This window comes from Myotis brandtii, unplaced genomic scaffold, assembly GCF_000412655.1.
Source record: "Myotis brandtii unplaced genomic scaffold, ASM41265v1 scaffold479, whole genome shotgun sequence".
In the NCBI taxonomy this organism is placed as follows: domain Eukaryota; kingdom Metazoa; phylum Chordata; class Mammalia; order Chiroptera; family Vespertilionidae; genus Myotis; species Myotis brandtii.
Genome location: NW_005368305.1, coordinates 2,571,266 through 2,591,367, shown reverse-complemented (window position 1 = coordinate 2,591,367; position 20,102 = coordinate 2,571,266). Strand labels below are relative to the sequence as shown.

General features: G+C 37.8%; 1 protein-coding gene and 1 pseudogene across 1 annotated transcript in view; both read right to left on the bottom strand.

Moving 5' to 3' along the window:
* The window catches only part of LRFN5 (leucine rich repeat and fibronectin type III domain containing 5), a 349,319-nt gene that overhangs the window by 275,137 nt on the left and 54,080 nt on the right, over positions 1 to 20,102 (bottom strand). The gene's annotated exons all lie outside the window — the stretch shown is intronic.
* Positions 17,606 to 18,926, bottom strand: LOC106727767 (annotated as a pseudogene).

The window sequence follows — 20,102 nt, the reverse complement described above, 5'->3', positions numbered from 1 at the left end:
CACTATTCTGAAAACTTTCTAATGGTTTTTCATATCCTTCTATAAATAGGAGTCTTTACAAAGTGCCACTCAACCATGACTCCATAGTTCTAGCCACCAACCTGGAGGCTTGTCCTGGATCCTTCTATGCAGTACATTCCTCACCTTGCTGAGGGTCTTGTGCTAGCTTTGTCTTGTATGGAGAACTCTCCTTAATTTGCTTCAGGTCCCCATTCAAATACTATCAGTGAGGACTTTTCCCATCAGCTTATATATAATAGCAAACTTCCCCAAACCTACAACCCTGAGCCAGTTTCATTTTTTCCACAGAACCTGTCAGTACCCGAACATACCCTTCATTTGTTTGTCTGGGACTTTTGGAGGGGTGGGGAGTCTATCTCCCAGGTGACAATGGGAGCTCCAGAGACAGAGATTTTTGTCGGTCTTGTACCTGTTATAAGAGTAGCTATCTGTCACATAGAAGGTATACTAGGTACTCAATAAAATTAAGTTGAACAAAAGAATAAATTAACAACTCAATGAAGATGGTCTCATATTACATCCCTTTTAAAGATGAAGAGGTAGAGGCAGAGAGGTATACAGAGACAAAATAACTTACCGTAAGTCACAAAGGTAGAGCAGGCAGAGCTTAGCAAAAACTGTAGTGTGGCCGCACACTACATGCATGCACCTCGTCACTGAACTCACTGCTCTCTAAATAAATTCCAGTGACCTAAGATATCCGTGCTACAACAATAGCATACTGGAACAATGTTCTGTCTTCACTTACTTTCTTCTTGTTTTTATAAGGCTGCTTTAAAAAAAAAAGATTCCATTAAACCTAATGCTTGGGCCTTTGTTTATAAACACAGTTCCTATTAAGAACTAGAGTTTTTAGAGACATAACTGATAACAAGACTGAGACTGGAAGAGGACAAAGTGGGCCTTCTCATGCCAGAAAGCAAGGAAATGTTGGAAAAGTCATGAAGCTCTGTGCAAAGGTCATATGTACTTAGTAGCTATCATGTGCAGGGTGCTCTCTGTGCTCTCTTCAAATCAACTCTGCATGTAACAATGTGTCTGACATGCAGTGGATGCTACTAGACTGTCTTTCCCCAGGGGATTTACAGAAAAGGTAACCGGGATTACAGTAGGTGTCTCACATTTAATCTGTGAATCCACAATGCAATGGTAATCATAAAAGGATGGGAAAGAGGTAAACAAAAGAAAGAGAGAAGAAGGAAGGAAAGAGGAAAGGGAGAGGAGAGAAGAGCAGGAGCGGGGAAGAAGAGAAGAGGGAAAAGGAAGGAGGAAGAGGAGGAGGAAGGGAGGGTAGTGTGTAGGGATCCAGTGACATAGGAACAATCAAAATAAAAAATAAACATTTTGCCACACACTATTAATACTAACTTCAGGCAAGGTTCATCAATAAGGTAAAAAGTTGTTAGGAAACAGGATTTTTACACATTCCTATCACCTCACTGCTAAATCATTAATGACAAAGAGGAAAAGGTAGCTTTCCAATGCAGAAATCAGACACCACAGTGACTCTGTAACGACATGTGACATCACCAGCAATGGAAGAAACTAGTATCACAGTTGTCCTAATGCAATACTCTGACAAATGTCCAACTTGAACCTAATATGAGGAAACGATGAGACAAATCAAAGCTCAGAAATCGTTTTTAAAACACTATCTTGAACTCTTAAAAAATGGCAATTCTATTTTTAAAAAGTTTAAGTAATACTGACAATTAAATGCAATGCATGATCTCTGCTTAGATCCTACATTAGATTAAAAATTAGCTCTAAAGGACATTATTAGACAATTGAAGAACTCTGATTATATATTACATTTTAGTTAAGAGTATATCTGTTACATTTTTCACATTGAAAATTATTGGTTTTATATAGAAGGATGCCCTAGCTATTAGGAGGAACATGCTTAAGTATTTAGAGGTCTTGTGTCATGATACCTGCAATATCTCATCTGAGTCTGAAAAAAAAAATCTTATATCAATAGCTAGCTAGCTCTCCATCTATCTGAGAAAGAAAAAGGGAGAGAAAATGAATGTGACAAAACGTTAGTAATTACTAACCTATGCAAAGATTTATTTGGGATTTACTAAATTTATTCAACTTTTCTGTCAATTGTTTTCAAAAATACTTGTGGAGAAAGCTTCCTTTGGGATTCCTGGACCCAATTGCAATATGTGTATATGTGGAGGCTTCTTCATAGCAACAAGCAATTCTCACACACCAGCTGGATGTCCTACAATTCAGCTCAATTATGAACCCATGAACTGGAGATAGCATCAGGTTCCACAGGTTAAGTGTTCAGTCCTACAGGACTGCACCTCCCCACAACTTAAAATGCCGGTCACAATCCCAAAGTTCTTACCTGTGCTTCTGACAAACTGGCTACAGATTGGAGATTCCCACAACCCCCTACTTAGACTTCAGACACCAGTCAAAGCCAGGTTTTTACCTGTATTTCTGACCAACTTCCTGTAAGTCAGAGGGTCTCATAACCTCCCCCTTGGGTTTAATTAATTTGCTAAAGCAGATCACAGAACTCAGAGAAACATTTTACTTACTATATTATCAGTTAACTAGAGACCCGGTGCATGAAATTCATGCACTCGGCGGGGGGGGGGGGGTGTGTGTACCTCAGCCTGGCCTGTGCCCTCTTGCAGTCCGGGAGCCCTCGGGGAATGTCTGACTGACGGCTTAGGCCTGCTCCCCACCACTGCCGCTGCGCTCGCCAGCCATGAGCCTGGCCTCTAGCTGAGCAGCGCTCCCCCTATGGGAGCACACTGATCACCAGGGGGCAGTTCCTGCATTGAGCATCTGCCCCCTGGTGGTCAATGTGCATCATAGCAAGCGGTCATTCTGCCATTTGGTCTATTTGCATATTAACGTTTTATTATATAGGATTATAAAAGGACATAATCTCTCTATATAAAAGCCTAAGGGACCATCTGGACAGTCCAACTGGTAGCTATAACACGCAATGACCACCAGGGGGCAGACCCTCTGACTAGTAGCTATGAGGCGCCCTGACCACCGGGGGCAGATGCTCAATGCAGGAGCTGCTGAGCTACAGTGACTCAGAAGCTGCGGTTCTCGAGTGACACACCCACAACTAGAAAGGAGAGAGCCTGATTCTGGGGTGTGTCACCTGAGAATCACCCTCTTGCAATCCGGGACCCCTCAGGGGATGTTGGAGAGCCAGTTTCGGCCTGATCCCTGAAGGCCAGGCCAAGGGACCCACACACCAGGCCTCTAGTTATAAAAGGACATAATAATAAAAAGTACTTCCAGATGAAAGAGATGTGTAGAGTAAGGTGGGAGGGGGGGTGGGAAGGACAGGAGCTCCTGTGCCCTCTCCAGGCTGCACAACTACATGTGCTCATTAACCTGGAAGCTCTCTGAACCCTGTTCTCTGGGGTTTTTATGGAGACTTCATTAAATAGCCGCGATTGATCAAATCATTGGCATTTGGAAAATAGTTCAATCTCCCGACCCCCTCCTCTTCCCAAGAGTCAGGTGTGGGGACTTAAAGTTCCAACCCAGTAATTATATGGTTGGCTCTCCTAGCAATCAGCTCCCATCCTTAGGTGGGGTCCAAAAGTCACCTCCTATTCCCCCCAAAATTAAAAATAGGACTACCATATGATCCAGTAATTCTACTTCAGAGTATCTATTTAAAGAATATGAAAACACTAATTCAAAACATATTATACCACAGCATTATTAACAATAGCCATGATATGGAAACAATCTAAGTGTCCATAGTGGGTGAATGGATAAAAATGTGGAACATATGCAATGAAATACAGTGGGGCCTTGACTTACGAGTTTAATTCGTAACTCAAATTACTCGTATGTCAAATCAAAAAGTGAACGAGTGAGACACGTGATGCTGGGCTGATGTTGTGGCGTTCACTGTGATGTTCACTGCGCTAATTAGTGGTGGGGTATCTGAAGCTGGCTCATAACCCGAATTTTAGCTCGCAACTCAAAGCAAAAAATCGGCCGAGAGACGGCTCGTATCTCGAAAAACTCATTAGTTGAGACACTCGTAAGTCAAGGCCCCACTGTATTACTCAGCCACAAAAAAATAATGAAATCTTTCCATTTGAAACAACACGGATGGACCTAGAAGGTATTATGCTGGGGAAACCCCAATCAGTCAGTTACACTAAATGTTCAAGGCCAATCTGAGCATAGGAATCCTAATCAGGATGTTCAAGGCCAAGTTACCATAGGCAGATGCAAGGACACAGCAGTTTCACTGTATATACTGCACAAGTGAACCCTTCTATAACCCAAAAGACTGAGGTCACTATTTGGCCTGAAGCCTCTTTTGTCTAAGTTAGTATAGAGTGTGTTACTGACCAGCCAGTGAGAGGCTGCTTGGTTGGGCTACTATATTTGTACAGCTCCCATGTTGAGGGCTGCGTTGTGGGGAAGATGTGTTACTAACCGGCAAATACTAGCTGTTTTTGCAAGGATGACTCATATGTTTGCTGCTATGTTAGAAGCAGCTGCCTTTGTGAGGCTCTTTTGAAAAACTGCTTAGTCTAATGGCTCCTTAGTACCAATGGCTACTTGGGCTGCAATACAGACTCTCTTATATACCCACGACTTCTCATGTCTTCTCCAGCTTCTAAGATCCAAGAAGGTCCAGCCCCTGGTAGAGGGATTTGGACCCAACATATGCTAAGTGAAATAAGACTTATAAAGACAAATCCCATGTAATTTTATTTATATGTGGAATATAAAAAAACAAAACAAAACCAGATTCCATGATACAGAGAACAGATTAGCGATTGCCAGAGTGAAGGATGGAGCAGGAGAAACAGATGAGGGGGATCAAGAGATACAAACTTACAGATATAAAATAAATAAATAATGGAATATAATATGCAACATGGGGAATACAGTTAGTAATAGTGTCTGAACTTTGTATAGTGACAGATGGTAACTAGACTTATTATGCTGATCATTACTCAGTGTACTGAAATATCAAATCACTGTACAGTATACTTAAATGAATATAATATTGTATGTCAATTATACTTCAATTAAAATGGTAACCTCATTAAGATAATAAAAGATAGTTTTGTCCCTCTCATTACTTAGGCATTTCCAAGGGTTTTAGTAACTCAGTGCCAGAAATAGGGATGAATATATATTTCTTATTATAAATCACAATATCACAAGCTATGGTCTAAATGCATTAGAAATCTTGAAACATTTTGAAAAAACTTTTAAAAGCACAAATAATTTGTTGTCCCACGTCCATTTGTGTTAATACATGAGTTTTATTGGCCCCCTGAAATTTTTCCATTGTAATTCAAACTAGAGGCCTGGCGCACGAAATTCATGTGTGGGTACGGTTCCTAGGCCTGGCCTGTGATCAGGGCCATCTTATCCAGCTGCCCACAGACAGCCCCACCCCCTGTTGCCACCCACCCCTGGTTCCCCATTTGCCATCGGGCAATTGGAGCCTGCAGGCTGGGGAAAAAGACCGAGAGGTGGTCAGTGTGCCTCATAGTGACAGGTCCAACAGTCGTTCTGCCGTTAGAGTCAATTTGCATATTACCCTTTTATTATATAGGATTATGTAGCCTTTCTCCATTGTTTACAATGATTTTTATATATAGAACCTCAATACAAGAAATATTAATAACAATGATTAAAATGAAGGTAGAATTTGGGTCAAGTCCACATTTTTTATATCTATTTGTATCCTAAATATTTCAAGTTTGTGAACAGGATCACAGATTTAAATTCTAAGATAGCTTACTTCCATAGAACTCTAAGAATAGTTCCCTAACATCATAGCTAGTGTTCACTTTAATTTAATGACCCAAATTTAAAGTTATAATTTCTATGTGCTATATGAAAAATATATATTTAAGCCCAATATTCCCTCAACGGTACTAAAATCAGTGATAGCAACAGTTCATTTGCAATCATATTTTTCTCTATGTCAGCTTTAATATGAGGCTAGTTATCTCTCAAAAATACAAGTGTGTCTCTTTTCCTTCATGTGGCAGAGACAACTAACTACTCAACTAAGAAATTGTTCCTTCTTTTGCAGAGAACAGTATTGTTGCTGGGGAGCACTTATCCTGTCAAGGACTATATTTCCCACATCCCTTTCCTTCCACCCCACTCTTATATCTTGGTGGGTCCATTTGTCTGTTCTCTATGGAATATGAACAATCCCATCCAGGATGAAATAATTAAGTATCAGATACACAATCCTCCTCAAATTGGTTCTGCTCTTTGGACAGCTGAATGTTGTCAATGCAGCAGGGGAATCTGAGGAGACCTTAGAGAAATAAGGAGCAACCAGAGGGAGGAAAGGACATATGGGTCAACAGTGAGGGAAAGCCACCCGATAGACATCCATTTGACTTTATGATACCAAGAGATACGTTTTTGTTTTGGTAAGCTTTTGAGATTTGCCTTTGTTACCACATGCACATATTGTTAAGCTCAGTATTACATGTAATAAAACAATTGACAGCAAACTTTCCTGAGAAGCACCACCTACATATGATAGCTTAGATCTCCCTTCTAGATTTGCTTCCTAAGACTAAGTCTTTCCTGTCAATAATATTCATCATATTTAATTAATATTTTTGTTTATGTCTACCTTTTATAGTAGACTGTAAGCTTTATGCTGTCTAATTTTTTCTGAGCTGTATTCCCAACACCTAGCTTAGTGCCTGACACCTAGGCATTTAATAAACTAGAGGCCTAGTGCACAAATTTGTGCTCAGATGGGGTCCAGTTGGCCCACCCAGATCGGGGCCAATCAGGGCTGGTCATCAGGGGGTGCAGGGGCCGTGGGAGGTTGGCTGGATGGCCCCACCCCTGATTGGGGGCTGGACTGGCTTGGGGGAGGAACTGTGGGAGGTTGGCCGGCCGGTCCTGCCCCCATCGGGCCAGTTGGCCTGCCACAGTGTGTGTCATAGCGACTGGTTGTTCCAGTCATTCTGGGCACTTGGCTTTTATATACACTGAGTGGCCAGATTATTATGACCACCTGATGTTTGTAGGCAAATTAGCCGTATACTGCATCGTATGGGATATGGAAGCCAAAGACCTGTTGGAACACCTTTGCTGTCTGCAGTTACCAAGATAAAACGTCTCCAATTCGCACAGGAACACAAGGATTGGACAGTCGAGCATTGGAAAAACGTCATGTGGTCCGGTGAATAATATTTCCAGTTGCATCATGCAGATGGCAGAGTGAGAATTTGGCAGAAACAGCATGAAAGCATGCATGCACCCCACATGTATGACTACAACCCTTCAAGCTGGTGGGAGCAGTATTATGGTTTGGGGCATGTTTTCCTGGCATGATTTGGGCCCTTTAATTCCTCGCATCACCTTTCAACATCTCCTGGAGTCAATGCCAAGAAGAATCGCCACAGTATTGAAGGCAAAAGGTGGCCCAACGAAGTACTGATGGGGTGGTCATAATAATCTGGCCACTCAGTGTATATAGATATCTCAGAAATTAACAAGTGCCTGTTATTCAAAGAAACATTTCTGTCTACTTGAGAATAGAAAGGAGAATAGGAGGAAACAATCAATAGTTTGATGGAGAGGGTAATTTCTGATTCTAGGAAAACAGTGCCATATTAAGAGTCATTTTATAGCATTTATAAACTACCCAGTAATATTTCTGATACATATGCACGCGCGCGCGCACACACACACACACACACACACACACACACTAAAAATCAGCTCAAGATTACAGGCATAACTCAGAGATATTGTGCATTTAGTTCCAGACCACCACAAGAAATGTGTTTAAAACCTTTGCTGGTGGAGGGTCTTGCCTTTAATACGTAAAAATCACAACATCTGTAATGTGCAATAAAGCAAAGCACAATGAAACCAGGTATACCTGTATCTCTCTTCTCCCAATTCAACCCAATGAATAATGCAACTTACTTTCCAAAAGTAACATACATTACTTCTCATAATTGACTGGTTCTTATCTTAATTAAAATAATAATAAAATTCTAAGACAGAAACTCTGTGATCATGGCTGATATGTTTTAACCCCAAAACTAGATTGGGTGCCTGACTTCACGTTGGAAAAGGGCAGCTTTTAGAGTAGAAGTTTGGATATTTATTATAGGATATAAAATGGCTTACAAAATCACTGGGAGGGCCCAGGAAGCAGACTCTAGGCCAGCCGTGGGCAAACTACGGCCCGCGGGCCGGATCCAGCCCGTTTGAAATGAATAAAACTAAAAAAAAAAAGACCGTACCCTTTTATGTAATGATGTTTACTTTGAATTTATATTAATTCACACAAACACTCCATCCATGCTTTTGTTCCAGCCCTCCGGTCCAGTTTAAGAACCCATTGTGGCCCTCGAGTCAAAAAGTTTGCCCACCCCTGCTCTAGGCTCAGCTTTCAAAAAGCATGCCTCATACTTGAGCACCAAAGGCACTGCTGCTCCTTTTACTATCAAGAAACCCACTGCTGAGGGTTAGAACTGCCAGCTCCCAAACTGTTTTGTCTCTGTCACCATCTGTACCAGCAGAATGATGATGGCCTTATTCCCTAATCTTTCTCCCAAAAACTCAGTTTCAAATTCACGTTTCATCCAAACCCATCTGATTGACAGAATCTAAAACACACACAGAAATCATGTTGAAATTTGCCTGAGTAATGTAGCTTTTAGTCTTCCGATCTTTGTAGTTTAGCAAGGTTCACTAGAGAGAGGTCGCCACAGACACTGAGCTCAACAATCCAGGCTATTACAAACACCTTGACTAGCCTATGTTTTACAATGATTTTAAATAGCCTTTAGCCACAGAAAAACCAGAGCCCTCCTTCTTCCAGCTTCTCCTCCAAGATTCTAGCCCTTCTTCAATCACCTCCGTTTCTAAGCACCCAGTTTCCTGAGAATATATCCAGCCTCCCTAATGGTTCATTGTGACAAAATTTCACGAGTCACAGGTGAGATATTTGCCTTAATAGCTTAAATAGCATCCAGCCCTAAGGATCAGAAATATTACCAGTTTGCCTTACAGCTATTCCTCATGCATCTCAGTCACTACCAAAATCCCAGTCTTCCAGATTAGCCATCATAAAAACACTAATTCTCATATCCAAGAACCCTTCAACCCTTCCCTCACAAGCTTTATTAATATTCCCTTTAAAACTTGTTCTCTGATATTCCAAGTTCTAGTGAAAATCATCCAATTTATTATTTCTGATTATCTGACACATAGGTCTTCTTGAAGGCATGCTTCTACTTTCACCTTAAGAAGAGGCTGTTTTTTCTCCCTCTCACACATCAAAGTAGAGGAAGTAAGAAAACCGCATAAGTAGACTAAATGTCCTGTTTGCTTCTCCTTGATATTTTTGAACTCTCTCTTACCTCTTTGAAAACCCCAGCTCCTTTGCAGTGCATGTTATCAGACGTCCCTACTCCATACCCTTCCTAACTGTCCTCATCTTCTGACATCTCAACATATCCCTCACTCAGTGCTAATGTTGGTTCCAGTTTACTGTCTCCCAATTCACAACTGATGCTCTCATCATTCTTAGCTACATAAAAATAAAAAATCAAGAATGCAATCCATCTAACATTGTGGATTCTCATGTCCTTGATATCCTTGTGTTCAATGATCTTTTTATCCTCCTTACTTTTGTCACCCATGCATATGACCATACAACAGACCATGTCATCACTGACAACTGTACCTGCTATCTAACTATCATATCTAACCCTCCTGGTTCACTTATTCTAAAATTCCAACAATCTTCTGATATCACTGAGGCCTTCTCTCTACCACATCAGATTTTCTCTATTTGTCAGCTCCCTCTATCTTCATATCCCTTTTGCTCAGCCAAGAAATAACAAGTGTTGGTGATGAGGCAAGGGAACCTTTGTGGGGATATAAATTGGTACAGCCACTATGGAAATCAGTATGGAGATTCCTCAAAAATTTCAAAACAGAATTATCATATAATCTAGCAATTCCAATTCTGGGTGTTTATCCAAAGGAAACAAAATTAGTATCTAGAAAAGATATCTGACAATAGGCAAATGGAAGAAACCTAAGTGATAAATGAATAAAGAAAAAAATATGTACATGTGCACACAAATATATATGTTGTGAGGCCAAAGTAGGTTTACAGTAAGTTGTTCTTATGGAAAATAATACAATAATTAAATAATAATACAAGAATAAACTCAGTGTTTTTGAGTACTCACAACTATAAATCTACTTTTAGGTTTGTGTGTGTGTGTGTGTTTGTGTGTGCATATTTGTATAGTGTGTCCCCCCAAAAATGTATACACACTTTATCAGCTGATAGCTCAATTTTAAAAATAAAATGTATTTTAATAAACATTGCCTTTATAAGTATTCAAAGTTTGTGTATACATTTTTGGGACACCCTATATACTATTCAGCTAAAAAACAGAATAAAATCTTGCCATTTGTGACAACATGGATGGACCTTAATGGAATTATGCTAGATGAAATAAGTCAGATGGAAAAAGATAAATACTGTATGATCTCACTTATAATTAGGATTTTTAAAAAACAAAACAAAAAGAAAAACAAAAGAACAAACTGACCTCACAGATATAGAGAACAGATTGGTGGTTGCCTGAGGCAGGGTGTGGGGAAGGGTGAAATGGGCAAAGGGGGTCAAAGGTACAAATTGTCCATTATAAAATGAGTAAGTCATGAGGAAGTAATGTACAGCATTATTACTATAGTTAATAACACTGCCTTGCATATTTGAATGTAGCTAGAACAGTAGATCTTGAAAGTCCTCATCTCCAGAAAAAACAAACTGTACCTATGCATGGTGAAGGATGTTAACTGGACTTATTATGGTGATCATTTTGCAATATATAAAACTATCAAGTAACTACATTATGCATCTGAAACTAATATAATCTTATGTAAGTTACCCTTCAATAATAAAAGGAAAAAGCTGAACCCAGCAGCTAAAAATGACTAGTTCACTCAGCAGTACCATCACAAGTTTATAACAACACAAGGAATGCTTTAACAATGCCTGATTGCCCTACTAGTACTACACTTCCACAGTAAATTCACATACCCCTCTTCAAGGTGACTATTTCACAATGCCTTTTGTTTCTCAAGTTCCCTAGACCTTTTTATCTCATCATCCCCAACTGATGACATCACTGATAATTCATAAAGACAATAAATGCAATGAAATAAAGATTATTTAATTTGCCCACCATTAATTCTTCCAGTTCACCCATATCTGTAGCTCCATAATCTGTCTTCCATCAAGTTACCATGGAAGAAGTGCTTCTACTCCTATCTAAAGCCAAACTCTCTATCCATGTATCCATGTTCTGGATCTCTCTCTCTCTCTCTCTCTCTCTCTCTCTCTCTCCTCATTATCAGTTCCTTCTTTACTGAATAATTTAATATCACCTAATTTAACCAATATCCACAGACATCCACCCATAAGCATAATTCTCTAGAATTTCCAGTGGGTTCCCATTTCCCTACTGTAGTAAAAGTCATCCAAGGTGTCTATCATGTCTGTATCTACTTCTTCACCTTCCGCTTTTATTTTTTTAGTGTATGTGGGTGTGTATGAGGGGGTGGTTATCATTAAATGTACACAAATAGTATTTTAATTGCCATCAGACCAATGAGATGGCTTCCCCCCCGCCCCCTGGTGATATGACTGAGAGCTAACAATTCCTTTCCTATAATGTAACTCATGAGTTTTGGAAAAACTTTGAAATGGAGAACAGATGGACTCAGTTGTGGGACACATCTCACTGAGAAGCCCTATTTCTCAAACCATGTAACTAGAGAAAAATAATTTGGCTGTGTTTTTAAAAAGTGTGGAATCCTGAAATAACAGAAATGGTCACTAACCTGTACTTATATGAGAAAAGGTAGATTTTGTTGGAAAGGGCAAATAATTATATGTAATTATGTCTGAATTATAGTGAACCATGTATCCATGATACTACAACGTGATACAATACAGAAATCACAGCTACATTTCATACTGTAGAAACTTACAAAATTTATGACTTTACAGAGGTAGTTGATCAAATAGACTGTGAGACTAAATTAAAACTCACAATATTATCCCTATAGAGGAGAAATGGCCTAAAGATTTAACACTGATGAATAAGTAGTATTCTCACTCAATAGATGTATACTTTAAAATGCAGATACCTGTTAAATCAGGGAGACAAACATTTTTAAAGTTAGTCTAAAATATGAGAATGTTTGTGCTATTCTTTGAAAATATTATTGAATTATTCAATTGTCTATTTAAATTTATACCCATACCTTATTAATTATTAAAGATATTGGAATTTGGTATATTTCAATTATCTGTGTGATTATATGATGCTTTTTTTTCTTTTTTAAAAATATATTGATTCTTATAGAGAGAGGAAGGGACAGGGAGAGAGAGAAAAAAACATGGATTGGCTGCCTCCTAGCCACCCCCTGTGGGGATTGAGCCCACAACTCAGGCATGTGCCCCAACCAGGAATCAAACCAGAGACCTCTCAGTGCATGGGACAATGCTCAACTAATTGAGCCACACCAGCCAGGACGTTTTTTCTCTCTTTACATTTATTCATCAGTTGATACACATTTGGACTGTTTCTTATTTGGGGCTTTTTGTGATATGGATATTCTTATACAAGTAGGTGTGGAAAAGTAGTTTTGATCTAATGACTTTAGATCAAAGTAGTTTTGATCTGATGACTTTAGATCAACATGTCTTTGTTGTTGTTGTTTTCTTTCTATTGTAATTAGAGTAAAATTTGTCAGCATTTTTATGCCTTGATAAAAACAAAAAACAAAAAAACCCTCTCCCTAAAGGCATAGTAATGTGATTTTGTAATCTTTTCTAGTGTTTTAATACTTTTTTAATTTCATATTTTTGTTTACATTTTTGTTGTTGTTGTTAATCCCCAACTGAGAATGTTTTTCCATTGATTTTTTAGAGAGAGTGAAAGGGAGGGGGAGATAAAGAGAGAAAGAGAAACATCGATGTGAGAGAATCATTGATTGCCTGCCTCTTGCATGCCCCTTATTTGGGATCCAGTCTGAAACCCAGGCATGTGTTCTGACCAGGAATCTAACTGTGACCTCCTGGTTCATGGGTTGATGCTCAAGCACTGAGCCACACCAGCCAGGCTTCTGTTTACCCTTTGACCCTCTTCTGTCTATATCTATTTCTTCATCTTCCATTTTTCATTAAATGTACACAAACAGTGCTTTAATTGTCATCAGTTCAATGAAATGGCTTTTAATGAGAAGACCAAAAACATTTTGCCAAAGCAAATGATTATCTGTTCTTGTTTCATTCAACCATTCATTAGCTTTTGACACAATAGATTATTCCTTCTTCCTGAAAATGTGTCTAGGTTCCCCAGACCTTATGCTCTTGAGGTGTTTTTTTTACTTTGTGGACTACTATTTTTTACTAGGACTTCCATTTCCTCCAAACCTGAAAAGTCTGTAGCACTGTCCTAGAATCCCCTCTTTTTTCTTTCTGTACTCAACCAATGTAACCTCATCTAGCTCCCCAGGGCTTCAAATGTGCCTCAACCAGGAATCAAGCCAGAGACCTCTCAGTGCATGGGACAATGCTCAGCTAACTGAGCCACACCAGCCAGGGCATATTTTCGTTCTGTACCCAGCCAAAGTATATACTGAAAACTTTCAAACTTATATATCTTGCCTAGAGGGAAATCTTCCCTGAAAAATAAGACTCATATCCAATTATTTAACATCTTCTCCATTTCAGATTCCCCTTGACAAAAGATAGCTTGTTGTTTTTCCTGCAAATATACTCCCTCCAAAAATTACCCAGTATATGATACCATCTTTCACACAACAACAGAAACCAAAATATTGTTGAGTCATGTTGGATTATTTGTTTCTTGTTACACTACACAACCAATCCCCCGTCACTTCTGTCAGTTACATCTCCAAAATATTTCCCAAATATGGTGAGTTTCCCCCATTTCTACTTCCCCAGCCCTTCTCAAGTTCACCTTCCCCTTGTGCATGTGCCACTGTAGCAGCAATTCTCTTGGTCTCCCTTCTCCTCCTCTTGCCTCATTTCCAAGCAAGAATGGTCTTTCTTAAGTGTTTATGAGACCAAGTTACTCTCCCATCTCAAATCTTCAAAAGAATACAATTATATTAAAATCTAAACTTTTTACTGAAATCCCTAAATCTCTCTATAATCTGAAGACCTCTCTCTCTACATACAGTCTTTCCCTACACTTTCTTTGTTCACTTCATTTTACTCACGGTTACCTACTTCTGCCCTTTAAACCCATGAAGATCATTTCATCCAAAGGGAATTTGCTTATGCTGCTCTGCTTAGAGAGCCCTTCTCATCATAAGGAAATCACTCAAATGTCATCTCAGCAGAGGCCTTCCCTGACTACAGTAGACACCAGCTGTCACTGCCTACCATATTTTCCTATTTTATTCTTTCCTGGCAGCATATAAAAACCCTAAACTTATTTTATTGATTGGATTGCACATTTATTTACTCTCTCCCCCATTTGAGTATGAACTCTCTGAAGGAAAGGGCTCAATTTCTTTTGCTTATTGTTATCAACATATACACAGAATGGTGCCTGGCCCACTATATAATTACATGCTAACCAAATCTGTGAATTGTTAAGTCAAATTTGTCAGAATTTTTTATGCCTTGATAAAAACAAACAAAATTATGATATATAATTATATATCATAAAACCTAAGGGGTTTATCTCTAGAATCTTTATGTACTTTTACACTTCTGCACCTCTAGGTATATCGTAGAAATGACATAACTTCATAAACATCCTACACTAAAATATGACATGAAAAATATTTCAACCTCCCATTTTCAGAAAATTTATACCGTTTTAATATTTTTCAGCATATTTCTTAATTGAATACATTAGCAAAGCAATTAGAACAGTACTAAAGATTTATTCATTTATTTATAGTCAGTCAGTCATTCCCTCAATTTAGCTGTATTCTCCAAAAATCCTTTTTTTAAATGCTAACCCTTGTTACCTCAGAATGTGACTATATATGGAGACAGAGTCAGTAAAGAGGTGATTAAAATAAAACAAGACTATTAGAGAGGGCCTTAACTGAATATGTCTGATGTCTTTATAAGAAGAGGAGATTAGGACATAAACACACATGTGAAGATGTTGAGAGATGTGTATCTACAAGCCAAGGAGAGAGGCCTCAGAAGAAACCAACCCTTACTTCTAGCCTCTAGAATTGTGACAAAACATATTTCTGTTGTGTGAGTCACCATGTCTGTGGTACTTTGTCATGACAGCACTAGAAAATTAATTGACAGCTACGAATAGCAACCAGCTAATACAATAAGAGAGGCCTCAGAAGAAACCAACCCTTACTTCTAGCCCCTAGAATTGTGACAAACATATTTCTGTTGTTTGAGTCACCATGTCTGTGGTACTTTGTCATGGCAGCACTAGAAAATTAATTGACAGCTAAGAATAGCAACCAGCTAATACAGTTTGCTTTGCTTAGTAGTGTGGTTCAGTTACATTTTTTAAATTAACTATTTTACAACAAAAATGTTAAGCTTCACACATCTTAGTACTTGGATGTCTATTTTTATTCGCTCTAAAGGATGCTGTATTCTAGGGCTATTTCCCAGGCTGCTCAGATATATACCTTCATGGATAAATTAAAGAATCATTAAATGAATTGCCTGCACTACACTACCTGCTAGAAGATGTGAAAGGCGAATGCATCTTTTCTTTTTCTGTTTCAAGTTCTTTGTGTGAGTATAAATGTCAAAATTGAATCTTGTCCTTCCAATTATCTTTTTGTATTACAGCTGGCTGATTATCATTTAAAGTATCTTTTTCAGCTCATGTCACAGATTTTCTCAGGGAACATCTCAAAAGCACAACTTGAGAGTGCTCTACTCTTGAGATTTAGTCTTTGAGAAAACTCCAGAGTTAGAGAATTACTATCTCAAGCCAGCTAAGTGACTCTGCATTATGGTAGCATAACCTGAACACTCATTAAAAGTTTCCACCAAGGAAGCTCAAAGTGTTTGTTGAGGATTTATGAGAGTGCTGTAATAGCAAATAATTTGCACAATTTGCTCTGTTTCCATGAGCTGGGCACAGAATTTGCTGTCCTCATGTTAAATAAAGAGACAATGCTTATATATAGCCTTATCTTTTTCCAAATGCAAGTTAATATGTTTTTATTTTATGTATAAAAAGTATAAAGAAAAAATGAAAATAATGTATAGGTCCAGTATCTTTCTGTAAAATTTTGGGGAATATCCTTCCAGCCACTACATATTAAAATTATATCTCTTTCCCTTTCTCTCTGCCTATCTCTTTTTTTTCTTAATGAAATTGTATTATATGTGTAGCCTATAAAATTCACTTAAGAGCATATTATAGACATCTTGATCTAAGTATTTGATGGAAGTACCATATTTGTGTGTGTGTGTGTGTGTGTGTGTGTGTGTGTGTGTGTGTAGCAATGTACTTTACCTTAACCATATACTTTAAAATGTTTTCTGGTTTTCTTATAAAAGTATTCTTCTATAAATCCATATATATGTAAGTTTTTAATTATTTCCTTAAGATAAATTTCTCACTGTGGATTTTATGGACTAAAAATCTTCAAATTACATACTACATACTATCAAGTTACCCTTTGAAAGAGCCTATCATTTAACCTACAACAAAGAGTTCATGGAAACTCCCACCTGCTCACAGATTTGTACCACTGTGGCACATCTTTAATTGCTAATGAATTTGTTTATATCACCACTTTAATTTACTTTCATATTTATATTTATATATTTGGTGTATTATACCTTTGTCACTCATCTACATTGCAAATATTTTACCAGTATATCATATATTAACATTTTTGTTTTCTTATCAAAAAAAGTTTACATAGTGAAGAAATTTAATATTTCTCCTAATGATTCTTGCCTTTGAGCACCAAAAATGTAAAATTTATTCACCTCATTTTATTCTATTATTTTAATAGCTCAATGCAATATTTGGGTGTTGATTTCGATCTATGATAATGAGTAACTATTTTAAGTATATTTTCCAAAATTGTCTCCATTATTTACTAAGTGATCTATTTTTCTCAATATTGTAAAAATTCTATCCTCAAAAGTAAATTGCAATGTTTGCTTTGATTTATTTCTCTAACAACATTTTGGTCCCATTAAATTCCTTGTTGATCATTTTACCAATATTTTAAATATATGTTACAAGTTTACAAGGAAAGTTTTATATTATTATTATTATTTATCATAATTTTCCTGATTTATTCTTTCAATGTAAAGGTTTATTCTTCAAATAAAATTGGTAATTATTTGGTTATGTCTTCCCCCCAAAAAGGCTGTCTTTTTATAGGGAGTAGGAGATAGATGGATTCTAATAAAAGCAGAAAATATTTGGGAAGAAAGGACATTTTTACTATATTGAGGCATTTCAACCAAGGGACTTGTTAGTGTCATTTATTTGCCTTTTACAAAATTTCTCTTATTAAATCTTATAATTTTTTAAAACATAGCAAATAGGATTTTTGTCACCATTGAAAGTCCGAATTTTAAACAGATTCTTGGACTGGGTTCATATCCATCAGCTCATTAAACCTGAGCACCTGTCTCATCTCCAGTTTTTTTCAGAACTTCTACCTTCACCAAGAAGCTCCATGAGTTTTCCCAACTCAAACTTGGGCTTCTCCAGCATTTTGACATTTTTAGCAGAGACATAGAGATGATAAATAAATTAGCAAGCCTTTTCTATGTCTTTTCCAATGCTATCTATAATCAGTTATTGACCACTTCTTTCAAGTAATGTTTTAAAAATTAAAATAAAATCTTTATCGTTGAAAGTATTACATGTCCCATTTTTCCCCCATTGACCTCTCCCAACCTGCCCCTTCCTTACCCACCTATTATCTGTGTCTATGGGTTATGTATAGATGCATACAAGTTCATTGGTTGATCTCTTCCCACTCACCCACCCTCCCCTGCATTTATCCACACCTCCTGGGTCATGATTTCCATCATCTTCTTTCAGATTTGGTGGACCTATTGATGCTGAGCATAAGAGGCCTTCAAAATCTGACTGTTATATATATATATATATGCCTAAGTGACCGTTATGACCGGTCGACCGAATGACCAGTTGACTGGTCACTATGATGCGCACTGATCGCCAGGGGGCAGATGCTCAATGTAGGAGCTGCCCCCTGGTGGTCAGTGCACTCCCACAGACACCCTCCTGCTCCCTCCCCCTGGCCGGCTGGGTGGTCAGTTTCTCCCCCCGGCTGGCCGGCCCTGATCAGCTCTGATCTGGACTGGGTGAGACGGCCCCAATGGCCCCGATGGCCAGCCAAGCTGAGGGACCCTACCCATGCATGAATTTGTGCACCAGGCCTCTAGTTTTTTTAATAATTTCAACAAAGAATAGATGAAGCAAATAAAAATTGGTACTCCTGATATCAACATGAGCTATAATCATACTTTGCCATTTTTTGACCATAGAGGACATTTTGTCATGGGTAACATCCATGCCATGAAAATTAGCACTTTTTGCCCAGGACATTCTCAGTAATTAGCTTGAATTTTCTAAATGAAACTTCATCATTCTTCAGGTCAACTAGGTTCACTTCAAAAACATAACCCTTAATACCATCAGATGGAATTTTGGTTTCTTGAGTTCTTGTGACTAGTGCATTTCCAATATTTCTTATATTGAGCATAGCTGGTGCTTTCACATTGCATCAATCATCCTTAGTAAATGGATCAACCACTTTTTTCTTGGCTCCCTTCTTGTCGTCTTTTTTATAAAATGCTTGTTCTTGCCTACTGCCATGGTGCTGTTTGGAGAGCCAAAAGGCAAAGTCTTACAGTTTTATTGATAAAGTTCTTTTACGTCTATTTAAGCTTATCCTTGCACATATTATGTATCTATTACTGTTTGATAATGAATGTATTTTATTTCCAACTCCTGATTTTTAAAAGGAAGCTACTTCACTGTACATATTTATGTTCTATTGGTAATAATGAACTCCCAGTATTTCTGATATATTTACCAATTTAGAAAATTTCTGGATTAAGAAAATAATCAGAAAATAATAAACATAACTCTTCATTTCTTTTTTAAAATATATTTTTATTGATTTCAGAGAGGAAGGGAGAGGGAGAGAGATAGAAACATCAATGATGAGAGAGAATCATTGATCGGCTGCCTCCTGCATGCCCCCTACTGGGGGTCGAGTCCGCAACCCTGAATGTGCCCTTGACCAGAATCAAACCCAGGACCCTTGGGTTCACAGGCTGTCGCTCTATTCTGAGCCAAACCAGCTAGGGTATAACTCTTCATTTCTTACATTTTTTTTTCTGAATACTTCAAGAATATTAAATAATAATGGTGATTTCCATTCCATAATCTTGTGAAATTGTATTAATAATAAAAATAATTATTGTATTGTTCAATTGTAATAATGATGGATTTGTTAACTCCCCACTAAGCATGATGCTAATGTAGCTTGTATAGTACCTTCAAAAGTGTACTCCTGTTTTTAAAAGATGAAATTATATAAAATATATAAAGATACAGATATAGATTTTAATATGGGCTTACATAAAGATATATTATCTCACATTACTAAACTGGACAATTCTTCTTAGTAATTATTCTCATTAATCATTATTGTATTCACTTTATTTGCCTATATAATTTTTAATCTTCTTACATTACCTGAATCCAGATATTGCTCCTCCTGTTACTTAAATTTTATCACCGCTCTTCATACAACCTCCACCCACTTTTACCCTACTTCCTAGTTTAACTCAGAATCAACATGGTCAAACCTATTGGACAGACTCACTCCTCTTCTTGACAAGCCACATCCTCCAGACTTTGTTACACTTATTAAAGTCATAATTCTCCCATTATTTAATCAAAACCCATAGTATCATCTCCAACTGATCCCTTCCTCCTTTTCTCTGTCCACTTCATTTGCCAATGCTTGTGGATTGTGTTTCT